The sequence below is a fragment of the Leptonychotes weddellii genome, chromosome 5 (genome assembly GCF_054177405.1).
Source record: "Leptonychotes weddellii isolate Sample4059 chromosome 5, ASM5417740v2, whole genome shotgun sequence".
NCBI lineage: Eukaryota > Metazoa > Chordata > Mammalia > Carnivora > Phocidae > Leptonychotes > Leptonychotes weddellii.
This window is the reverse complement of record NC_138373.1, coordinates 86,990,933-87,003,902: the sequence shown is the minus strand read 5'-3', so window position 1 is coordinate 87,003,902 and position 12,970 is coordinate 86,990,933. Positions and strand designations below refer to the sequence as shown.

Below are 12,970 nucleotides of genomic sequence, written 5' to 3'. Positions count from 1 at the left end.
TGTCAGGCCCTGGGGATTCTATTAAACACCTTGATCATCAACCCTCTTTATAAGATTTAGTTTTAACTGACATTTGGTTTTTTCTTTAGTTTCAAATCCTTCTTACCCCAAAGATGAATACTGTACATTATTCAAAAGAACATGACAGGTGCGCCTGGGTGGCTCAGTCAGTTAAGCGTCTGCCTTCAGCTCTGGTCATGATCCTGGGGTCCTGGGATCGAGCCCCGCATCGGGCTCCCTGCTCAGCAGGAAGCCTGCTTCTCCCTCTCCCACTCCCCCTGCTTGTGTTCCCTCTCTTGCTGTGTCTCTCTTTGTCAAATAAATAAATAAAATCTTTTAAAAAAAACATAACAAAAGAACATGACAGAGTTGGCATTAATCTCTTACGAATTTAATGCTAACATAGCCTCCTGTTTCTGTACATATTAGAAGTAATGTCAGTAACAGCATATTCTTAACCATGAATAATCTATCCAACCCCACTGAGCTTTTCTGATAACAGATACTTTGCTCCTTAAGCTATATAAACATTTTGGATTCTTATACAGACTCTAATGAACATAACTAGCCCTTCTCATAATGACTTAGAATTCTTACCAGGAATATTTATCTCTGTAACAGAAATTACACTGTTATCATTTTATAGTCTGTTAAATGCTTTTGATGTTTACATATATATATGTATATAAAAATAAAAAATATATAAAATATATAAATATATATAATATATATGTAATCCTAATTGGTTTTATGAGGTAAGCAGTATAGATATTACAATCCTCAACTTACCAGTGAAGAAATCAAAGCCTAAAGAATTTAAAGCAATCTTCCAATCACATACAACTATCCTGCAAATTTATAAATGAATTTTCTATAAGTCCTGAGTGTAGCTATTAAGATAACTTTACCCATGGAGTGTTTATTTCATGATGACAGTGATATAATGTAAATATCTCTGAGTATAACCTGTCAGCCAGCTGTGCACAACTCACAGCTAAATCATTTACAGTATATTTTCCCAGTGTGTTGATGAGATTATCATGTAATCACAGAATTACTGCATATTAATTTAGGAACTATTTAGGATTATATGTTAAGCTTACTACTATTAAAAAATAATGAAAACATAAAATTTATTGATTTCATAATGATTAACATTTATTATGCCTGTATTTGCTGGGCACTATGCTACTTACTTTGCATAAATACTATTAACCAAAATAACAGCTAACACTTATCACTATAGACCAGTAAGATTTGGGGGATATTTTATTAATGTAGCATGATCTAACCTACCTTGACTGATGCATGCTACGAATTGCATGTCTTCACATTCATTAAAATAATGTTTTATGGATGGAGAAAACCTTAAAGTACTTAAAATTATGAAGATTACACTATTGTCATAAATATCAAAACTGTAAAAGATGATCTTGGCTATAAAAAAGCAGTATATTTTACTATTAAGGTTTTTATTTCTTGTTTCAATATAATTCAATCAATAACTATATTTCCTAACAGATGCCCACTGAGATTATAGGGGGTATAATCAACACAGTGTAACAGTAGTTAAGAGCAGGGTTCTTGAGTCAGACTACTGGTTTGGATCCCAGTACCTTCCTTACTAGGTACAGGAGCTTGGGCAAGTTATCTGATAACTCTGGGCCTTAGCTTGATCATCTGTAGAGATAATAACACTGCTTTCCTCATAAGACTGTTATGAGGATTAGGTGATGTGGAAAATTTAAATCACAATCCAGTAAATGCAAAATGAGACTTTAAAACTATTAAGAATTACGGAGAGTGAAATCTTTGTTTTTAAGCTCATCTAGAGGTACATAAAAAACGCTGCTTACAGTGATTACTCTTAGGAGGTAGGGTCATTTTTTTCTGTTTTATTTTCTAAATTTCAAAACAGTCTACAATGAATAGTATTACTTTGTAAACAGATACAATATTGATAAATTTGTAAATTTCTAAAATTGATAATTTATGCATGAAATTGAGTTAAATGTGGCAATATAAAATATTATTTTAGTTATCTTCTAAAGGATCATATAATCTTACAGATGGATGAAACATTAGGTGGTCACCTAGCTCAGCCTGTAATTTATAGAAAAAAAAAAAAAACTTTAAAAAATTCATTCATTTATTCACAAATACGTATTGTCTATTACTTAGGCATGGTTTTAAGCTATGAGAATAGACAATAACAAAACAGTAGCAAGTAATATACAACACACAAATAAGTAAATGTAGGTCTACTGTCCATTATCCAACAGCTTTAAGGCCAGATATGATGAAAATTCAGAACTTCTTGGATTTTAGAAAGGCAACATAGTGCTATCCTGTAGGTCTGTAATCAAACATATTAAAATGTATAAAGTTAAATGTATCAATGTTCATAGCAAATGGAATAAATATAAATTAATAACTTCATATCAAATTAGAGCAGTTTTTACCACCAAATGAGTTCAAAACACTCCAGTTATGGCTAACAAATAAAGTATGATAAACTTTAGGCTTTCAGAAATGTTTAGATTTGAAAATGCATATATGGTCTATATATGGCCTGTATGTAATGTCAGGAGGGGTAGGTGCTTTAGAGAACACTAGAGTATGGCAGATAAAGAGTATTTGAGTGTATAAGCATGTGTGTGTGCATGTGTCTATGTACATGTGGTCAGGGACATCTGTGAGAAGATGATATTTAAACAGAGATCCAAGGGAATGAATTTTGAAGATATCTGGGTGCAGAGTATTCTCAGCAGAGAAAAGAAGAGATGCAAAGACTGAGGCAGAAATGTCTTTGGTGTATATAAGAAGCGACAATCAAAAGTAAGTGGCATAAAATAAGGTCAGATTGGTAAGGGGATAAAGTATGGATTCATTAGGGTCCTGAAGACCATTGTACGGACTTTGGAATTTTCTGAGTAAGAAACCACTGTGGATGGGGGACGGTTTGAGCAGAGGAGTGATATGATGCATATTTTAAAAGTATTACTTTAAAGATGTGGTATATACATAAAAAAACAGATACACACACAATGGAATATTACTCAGCCATAAACAAGAATGAAAGCTTGCCATTTGCAATGACATGGATGGAACTAAGAGTATTATGGTAAGTGAAGTCCGTGAGAGCAAGACAAATACCATATGAATTCACTCATGTGGAATTTAAGAAATAAAACAAATGAGCATAGGGAAAAATAAAAGAGAGAGAGAGAGGCAAACCAAGAAACAGACTCTTAACTCTAGAGAACAAACTGATGGTTACCAGAGGGGAGGTGGGTGGGGGATGGGGGAGATAGGTGATGGGGATGAAGGAGGGCACCTGACATGAGCACCGGGTGTTGCATGTAAGTGCTGAATCACTAAATTGTACACCTGAAACTAATATTACACTATATGTTAACTAACTGGAATTTAAATAAAAACTTTAAAAAAAGTATTAACTTTAAAAGAAATTTGTTGAGAATAGGCTGGAGGGGACCAAGATGATGCAGTGAGATGAGTTACTGCAAAAATCTAAGTGAGAAATGATGGTGGGCTTACATCAAGGTGTTAACAGTGGTTGTGAAGAAAAAAGATTCTGCATATAGACTGAAGGTAGTACAAATAGGATTTGTTGATGGAATGGTTGTGAGATATTAGAACAAGAAAAGAAGCAAAGATCACATAAAAGTTTTAGATCTAATCAATTAAAAGAAAAGTTTTCATTTGCTGAGATGAGAAGGAAGAAATCTAAGGGTGAGCAGCAGCTGAGATACAGAGGTCGGGTTCTGACATTTTAAGTCTGAGATACCAATTAGTCATCTCCTAGAACTGTTTACTACAATACCAATTAACCACTAGTCACATTTAAATTTTAATTAAAAATTCATTTCCTCAGTTATACAAGCCACATTTCAAGTGTTCAGTAGCTGCATGTGGCTGGTGGTTACTATACTGGACAGCACAGACAGGGACCATTATTATCCTTGCAAAAAAGTTCTACTGGACAGCAGTGTTTTAGAAACTGTGTTTTACTGAATACTTACTTTAGGCAAAGCAATGGTGTAAGAAGGATAAACAAGCAGGGCCCCTATGTTAGAGGGACTTCCAGAGAAAAGAAATAAGTATTAAATACTTAAACTAGAATTCAGTATAAAATGTGTGTGTTTGAAAACAGATTTTCAGGGTGCCTAGATGTCTCAGTCAGTTAAGTGTCTGCCTTCAGCTCAGGTCATGATCCCAGAGTTCTGGGATCAAGCCCCACGTCAGGCTCTCTGCTCAGCAGGGAGCCTGCTTCTCCTTCTCCCTTTGCCTGCCACTCCCCCTGCTTGTGTTCTCTCTCTGTGTCAAATAAATAAGTAAAATCTTTAAAAAAAAATAGAAAACTGATTTTCTTGGGGCAAACCATATGAAACATGGCTTTTTAGGAACAGTCTACTCCACCTTGGACCCCAGCCCCAACCAATTTGTCTCTATTAAATGCTAACTCTGGCCCCAGTTGAAGAAGATATGGGAACAAGATCACAAGAAGTGGGAACAGAGAAAAATTCTGAATCTTCAGTACTTTAAATGGCACCAGGCAACAAAGGAGTATGAATGAGAAAACTTTTCCCTCAGTCTCCTTGATTTTTTCCTCTTTTCCTCTCTAATCTTTTGTTAGCCATACTCTACTCCAGTTCTAAGCTACTTGAGGGCAGAAATACATTCTTTTCATATTTTGGGGATATTGTAAAAGCAAACGCATTTTCTGGACTATATAACTTGAAATAGATGAACAGCCAAAGGCTTTCTGTTTCACATACAGATTTGAGAAGCAGTTTGAACTGTGAAATAATGGCATTTCTGGGATAATTTATGGGAGAAACAAGATAAAATACTCGAAACTGGGAATGTGTCAAAAAGCCCAGCATATATAGTGACCAAACACACAGTGCACTGCAGGGCAGTTTAACCACTTCATGCCAATTAAAGTGTTTCAATTATGTTTTTATTTTGTTATTCTGTCTCATAATTTGGATGTGTTCTATTTCCACCACCCCTATATATATATATATAAATAAATATAACCTGTCAAGGTAGTCAAAGATCAGAGCGGAAAGGATTTCTTTCCATATTACCAGATACTTTCAACATCTTTTACCAAATTATGTTCTGTCTTTAGCTATTTTCTAATTTGATTTCATTGATTAGCAGCACAAAGTCAAAAAAGGTTCTCTGCCATATATATTTGCAGATTGCTAACTAATGTAAATATTTTTATATCTTGATGGTTTTCTGAGAGTAATTTTAGCTATCCAGAAAAATTCCTAACAATCCCTAATCAAGAGTGTATCTTTGATGCTTTCACCCCATGCGGCAAATATGTGGGTTTAAACCCATGACGGGTGCCTGGGTGGCTCAGTTGGTTAAGCGTCTGCCTTCGGCTCAGGTCATGATCCCCGGGTCCTGGGATCAAGTCCCGCATCGGGCTCCTTGCTCTGCGGGGAGCCTGCTTCTCTCTCTCCTCCTCACTTGTGCTCTCTCTATCTCTGTCTCTCTCTCTCAAATAAATAAATAAAATCTAAAAAAAAAAAATTTTAAACCCATGAAAGTATTCTACAAGTTGCTTCATTATACATTTTTTAGAAACATCTGCATTTTGCTCAGTCAATACTCTGCTCATAGGATAATCTTTTATTGTGTTAAGCCACCAAAATTCTGGGGATGGATGTCACAGCATTAATTTTTCCTAACAAATCCCCTATTATTTCTTACAGTGGAAATAACGTCAAAGTACTATAAAAATTTCATTTAGTATATAAGATTTGAATACCAATAACTCACATTACAAAATAGAGAAATATTTAGGTAGGTATCAGAAGCATATTACATTTGATGCTGAGAAAATCTTACAGCACCAGGGAAGCAAGGATCAACAGTCCTCGGCTGATTGCCAGTTGAATCATCTCTCAGGTGAATTCTGAATTCAATGAAGTATTTATGATACAGAAAAAGAGTTGTTTAGCCAAGTTTGGAGAAATATCATAAAACCTCTGTATTCAAGTTGTCAACTTTTCAAAAACACCTCTGGACTGAGTTAACTGACAAAGCAAAAATGGGGGTAGATTCAGTTAAAACTTTTTAGCTTGTTCACAAACAAGTACAGTACACTGTTTAGTCCAAATGGATAAACACACACCTGGTACATCTGCGCATTTTCCCCTTGAAATTCTGTATAGAAAATGTGGATACCAGACGGACAGATGTAGCTAACTACACTCCTCAGCCACGCTGTAAAATACTCAGTTTCTTTTAAACCACTGCCCATGGCCTGATTCTCAAATATAACAAAGAAAGTTAGATTTGACAATTGCTAATTTTAGAGTTTTTACTAAGCAGAAAAAAACAAAGATGGAGTATTTTTATTTAAATAAATTATGTGGGGCCTTTTTCCCCGATTTGTTGTTTCTTCTCTTCAGTCACTGAAGCATATTTAAAATCTCCCATTATAGTGGAGTGTTAGTTTCTTTCTAGTTCCGTTGGTTTTACTTTTATATTTAAAGATTTATTTGAGAGAGAGAGCGCGTGCGCGCACAGAGGGAGAATGAGAGGGAGAAGCTGACTCCCCACTGAGCAGGGAGGCCTATGTGGGTCCCAGGACCCTGAGATCATAACCCGAGCCAAAGGCAGACACTTAACGAACTGAGCCACCCAGGCACCCCGGTTTTACTTTATATATTTGAGGCAATGTAACTTGTTGTATGTAAGTTTACAATCTTTTATCTTCCTTTGAATTAAGCCTTATATATGCTAATGTAGTAAGTCTCTTCTTTCTAGTGTCCTTTGTCTTAAAGCTATTTTTTCAATATTAATATGCCTAAGTGACTTTATTTTGGTTAGTATATATGTAATTGGGTCTTGAGACAAAATACCTCTCAGTTCTTATGTTTTACCTTTTTTCTATCTTTAATTTTTTATTTATTTTTATTATGAAGTACAGCTGATATACAATGTTATATCAGTTTGAGGAGTACAACACAGTGATTTGACAATTCTCTACATAACTCAATGCTCACCACAGTAAGTGTAGTAACCATCTGTCACCATACAATGTTCTTAAAATATTATTGACTATATTTCCTATGCTCTACTTTTCATCACTGTGACTTATTTATTTTATAACTGGAATTTTGTACCTTTTAATCCCCTTTACCTATTTTGCCAATCCCCACAACCCCTCCTCTCTGGCAACCACCAGTTTGTTCTCTGTATTTGTAAGTCTGTTTGTGTTTGTTTGCTTTGTTTTTCAGATTCCACATATCAGTGAAATCATTTGGTATTTGTCTTTAACTGTCTGACTTATTTCAATAATACCTTCTAGATCTATCCATGTTGTTGCAAATGGCAAGATCTCACTCTTTTTTTGTGGCTGAGTAATATTCCATTATACACACACACAGTTATGCATATATATGCATTATACACACACACACACACATATATATATATATATATATATATATGTACACTCACACACACACACACTTTATCCACTCATGTACTGGTGATCACTTAGGTTGCTCCTATGTCCTGGCTATTAAAAATAATGCTGCAATAAATATAGGGTGCATTTATCTTTTCAAATTAGTGCTTTCATTTCTTTGGATAAATACCCAGAAGTGGAATTACTGAATCATATGATATTTCTATTTTTAATTTTTTGAGGAAACTCCATGCTGTTTTCCACAGTGGCTGCACCAATTTACATTCCCACAAACAGTGCACAAGCATTCCCTTTGTTGCCACGTCCTCACAAACACTTGTTATTTGTCTTTTTGATACTAACCATTCTGACTGGTGTGAGGTGATATCTCATTGTAGTTCTGATTTGCATTTACCTGATGATTAGTGATGTTGAACATCTTTTTATGTGTCTGTTGGCCATCTGTATATCTTCTTTGGAAAAATGTCTATTCAGGTTCTCTGCCCATTTTTTTAAGCAGATTTTCTTTTGGTGGTGAGTTGTATGTGTTCTTAATATATTTTATGTATTAACCCCTTATCAAATACATCACTTGCAAATATCTTCTCCCATTCAGTAGGTTGTCTATTCATTTTGTTGATGGTTTCCTTTGCTGTGGAAAAGCTTTTTATTCTGGTGTAGTCTATATAATATATATATATTTCTTGTTGTTTTTGTTTCTCTTGCCTGAGGAGACCTATCCATAAATATGTTGCTAAGGCAAATATCCAAAACTCCTTTTAGGAGTTTTATGCTTTTGGTCTCACATTTAGGTCTTTAATCTACCTTGTGGGGGTGGGGGGGATCCACCTTGAGCTTATTATGGTGTGTTGTCTAAGAAAGTGGCCCAGTTTCATTTTTTTGCATATAGCTGTTCAGTTTTCTCAACACCATTTGTTGAAGAGACTATCTTTTTTTCATTGTATATTCTTGCCTCCCTTGTCATAGATTAATCAACTATGTAACTGTGGGTTTATTTCTGGGCTCTCTATCTTGTTCCAATGATCTATATATCTAACAGTACCATATTGTTTTAATTATTATGAACTGTGTAGTATATCTTGAAATCTGGGATTGTGAAACCTCCAGCTTTGTTGTTCTTTTTCAAGATTGCTTTAGCTATTCAAGGTCTCTTGTGTTTCTATACAAATTTTAGAATTATTTGTTCTAGTTCTGAGAAAAGTACTATTTGTATTTTGATGGGGACTGCACTGAATCTATAAATTGCTTCCGACAGTATGGACACTTTAACAATATTAAGTCTTCCAATCCATGAGCATGGTCCATCTTTCCATTTGTTTGTCTTTCTTTCAATTTTTTTCATCAAAGTCTTAAAGAGTTTTTAGAGTGTAGGTCTTTCACCTCCTTGATTTAATTTATTCCGAAGTACTTTATTCTTTTTGGTGCTATTGTAAATGGGATTATCTTAATTTTTCTTTCTGCTACTTCATTATTAGTGTATAGAAACACAACAGCTTTCTGTATATTAATTCTGCATTCTGCAACTATACTGAATTCATTTGTTAGTTCTAATTGTTTTTTAGTGGAGTCTTTAGGGTTTTCTATACATAGTTATGATGTAATCTGCAAATAGTGAGTTCTACTTCTTCCTTACCAATGTGGATGCCTTTTATTCATTTTTCTTTTCTGATTGCTGTGGCTAGTACTTCTAGTACTATGATGAATAAAAGTGGTGAGAGTAAACATCCTTGTCTTATACCTAATATTAGAGGAAAAGCTTTCAATTTTTCAACACTGAGTATGATGTTAGCTGTGGGTTTTTCATATATGACCTTGATTATGTTGAGGTATGCTCCCTTTAAACCCACCACTGACAGTTTTTATCATAGACAGATGTATTTTGTCAAGTGCTTTTTCTGCATCTATTGACATAATCATGATTTTTTTATCCTCCCTCTTGTTAATATGATGTATCACATTGATTGATTTGTAAATAATGAACCATCCTTGCATCCCTGAGATAAATACCACTTGGTGATGCTGAATTCGGTTTACTAATGCTTTGTTGAGGATTTTTACATCTATATTCATCCGGGATCCTGGCCTGTAGTTTTCTTTTCTTTTCTTTTTTTTTGTAGTGTCTGGTTTTGCTATTAAGGTAATAAAAGCTGGCCCTGTCAAATGAATTTGAAAGTTTTTCTTCCTCTTCTGGTTTTTGGAATAGTTTGAGAACGGGTACTAACTCTTTAAATGTTTGGTAGAATTCACCTGTGAAGACATCTGGTCCTGGACTTTTGTTTGTTGGGATTTTTTTTTAATTACCAATTCAATGTTGTTACCAGTAATCTGTTTGTTCAGGTTTCTTATTCTTTCTGATTCAGTTTTGAAAGATTTTATGTTTCTAAAAATTTATCTATGTCTTCTACATTGTCCAACTTGTTGGCATATAATTTTTCATTCTATTCTCATATCTTTTGTATTTCTGTGGTGTCAGTTGTTATTTCTCCTCTTTCATTTCAGACTTTTATTTACTTGAGTTTTCTTTTTTTTTTTTCTTCCAGAGTCTGGCTAATGGTTTGACTATTTGATCTTTTCAAAGAACCAGCTCTTATTTTCATTGATTTTTTTTCTTTTTAGTCTCTATTTCACTTATTTCCACTCTAATTTTTATTATTTCCTTCCTTCTACTAACTTTGAGCTTTGTTTGTTTCCCTAGCTCCTTTAGTTGTAAGGTTAGATTGAGATTTTCCTTGTTTCTTGAGGTAGGCTTGTATTGGTGTAACTATCCCTCTTAGAACTGCTTTTGTTGTGTCCCAAAGATTTTGAAGTTGTGTTTCCATTTTCATTTGTCTCCATGTATTTTTTTTTTATTTCCTCTTTGATTCTTCACTGACCCACTGGTTGTGTAGCCTCCATGTGTTTGGGTTTTTCCAGTTTTTTTTTTCTTTGTAATTAATTTCTAGTTTCATACTGTTGTATTCAGAAAAGATGCTTGATTTAATCTCAAATTTATTGAGATTTGTTTTGTGGCCTAACATGTGATCTATCCTAGAGAATATTCCATGCTCATTTGAAAAGAATGTGTATTCTGCTGTTTTGGGGTGGAATGTTCTGTATATATCTGTGAAGTCCATCTGGCTGAATGTGTGGTTCAAAGCCAGTTTCCTTTTTTTTTTTTAATTTTAAAACTCCTTTATTCATTCTTCAGTATCCTCTCTGGAAAAGGGCACATATACTAAGAATCAAAGCCAGTTTCCTTACTGATTTTCTGTCTGGGTGACCTACCTATTGATATAAATGAGGTGTTAAAGTCCCCTACTATTACTGCATTACTGTCAATTTCTCCCTTTAAGTCTGTTAATATTTGCTTTTAGATTGAACCCTTTTTATCATTACATAATGCCTTTCTTTATCTCTTATTACAGTCATTGTTTTAAAGTCTGTTTTGTCAAAAAAAATAAATAAATAAAATAAATTTAAAAAATTTTAAAAAAAAGGTCTATTTTGTCTGATGTAAGTATTGCTACCCAACCTTTTTTTTTCACCTCCATTTCTATGGATTATCTTTTTCCATCCCTTCACTTTCAGTCTGTAAGTGTCTTCTGATATGAATTTTTCTCTTATAGGCAAGATGGGTCTTGTTTTTTTTTTAATCCATTTTGTTACTCTATGTTTTTTGCTTGGAGCATTTAGTCCATTTATATTTAAAGTAATTATTGATCAGTATATACTTACTGTCATTTTGTTAATTGTTTTCTGGTTGTTTTTATAGTTCTTCTCCGTTCTTTCTTCTTTCATTCTCTTCCCTTGTGGTTTGATGACTTTCCTTAGTGTTATGCTTGGATTCCTTTCTCTTTATTTTTTGTGTATCTACTATGGAATTTTGATTTGTGGTTACTATGGGGTTCATATATAACATCCTATATATATAGCAGTCTACATTAAGCTGATAATCACTTAAGTTCGAACACATTCTAAAACACTAAATTTTTACTCCCCTATCCACATTTTATGTGTATGATATCATATTTTACTTCTTTTTGTGTATTCTTTGACTAATTTTTACAGGTATGATTGATTTTTACTATTTTTGTGTTTTAACCTCCATATTGGCTTTATATATAGTTTTTATAAACAGTGAATATTTTTTCCTTTCATAATTTTCTCATTTCTATTTATGAACTTTTCCTTCCACATAAAGAATTCCCTTTAACATTTCTTGTAAGGCCAATTTAGTGGTGGTAAACTCCTTTGTTTGTCTGGGAAACTATCTCCTTGAATTCTGAATCATAACCTTGCTGGGTTGTAGGTTTTTTCCTTTTAGCACTTTGAATATATCATGCCCCTCCCTTCTGCCCTGAAAAGTTTCTGCTGAAAAATCAGCTGATAGCCTTATGCGGTGTCCATTATATGTGTTTGCTTTTCTCTTGCTGCTTTTAATATTCTCTCTTTATCTTGAGTTTTTGCTATTTTAATTATTATGTGTTTTTGTGTGGACATCCTTGGGTTCATTTTATTTGGGGCACTCTATGATTCCTGGACCTGGGTATCTGTTTCCTCTCCCAGATTAAGGAAGTTTTTCTTCAAATTATTTCTTCAAATAAGTTTTCTGTCCCCTTTCTTTTCTCCTTTGGGGGCTCACTATAATGTGAATGCTGTTATGCTTGATGATGTCACTCAGTTTCCTTAATCTATTCTTATTTATTATTATTCTTTTTTCTTTTTGCTGTTAAGGTTGGTTGCCTTCCATTATCCTGTCTTCCAAATCACTGGTCCATTCTTCTGCATTCTCTAATCTGCTGCTGATTCCCTCTAGTGTATTTTTCATTTCAATTAGTGTATTCTTCAACTCTACCTGGTTGTTTTTTATAGTTTCTCTTGGTTGAAATTCTCATTGAGTTCATCCACTTTTTTCTCAAATCCAGTGAGTACCTTGATGATCATTCCTTTGAATTCTTTATTAGGCTTGTAAAAGGGACAATTACTGAATAAGTTGGTTGCAAAGAATATGAAATAAAATCAAATGTCTTTATTTTCCCTTCTTTAATAATTAAACTTAAGTCCACAAATATAATTAGGCCAAAATGCAAGAAAATTTCACTGAATGTGAAAGCCTAGGATTTTTAGCATTGTTTTAACATATGTGTGTGCTACAAAGTATTTAAGGAAAAATAAAAAAATGTCAGTATTAAAAGAAAGTCTCTATCTTTGCACAGGGCACTGCCCACTTCTTAACAGTGTATCTGCCAGAAATGTCTCTACAAAATGCTAAGGTGTCATGGTGCAGGGTGACTTTTCTCAATCCTGAACAAACGTGACATATTTCCAACATAAACTAGCACGACATAAAGTAAACTTGATTAGTTGCTCAAAGACAAAGAAGCACTAAGCATGGTGCTGAAAACAATTTCCTTTTAATACATGTTTGCTAAATGATGGACTTAAGATGCAAATATAAGCTGTAACCCACATTACTGGCTTTTCTGATATAGGTGTTTATGCCCTCATCAT

General features: G+C 33.9%; 1 protein-coding gene across 3 annotated transcripts in view; it reads right to left on the bottom strand.

Moving 5' to 3' along the window:
* RASSF8 (Ras association domain family member 8) overlaps positions 1-12,970 on the bottom strand; it is a 120,655-nt gene that overhangs the window by 12,093 nt on the left and 95,592 nt on the right. The gene's annotated exons all lie outside the window — the stretch shown is intronic.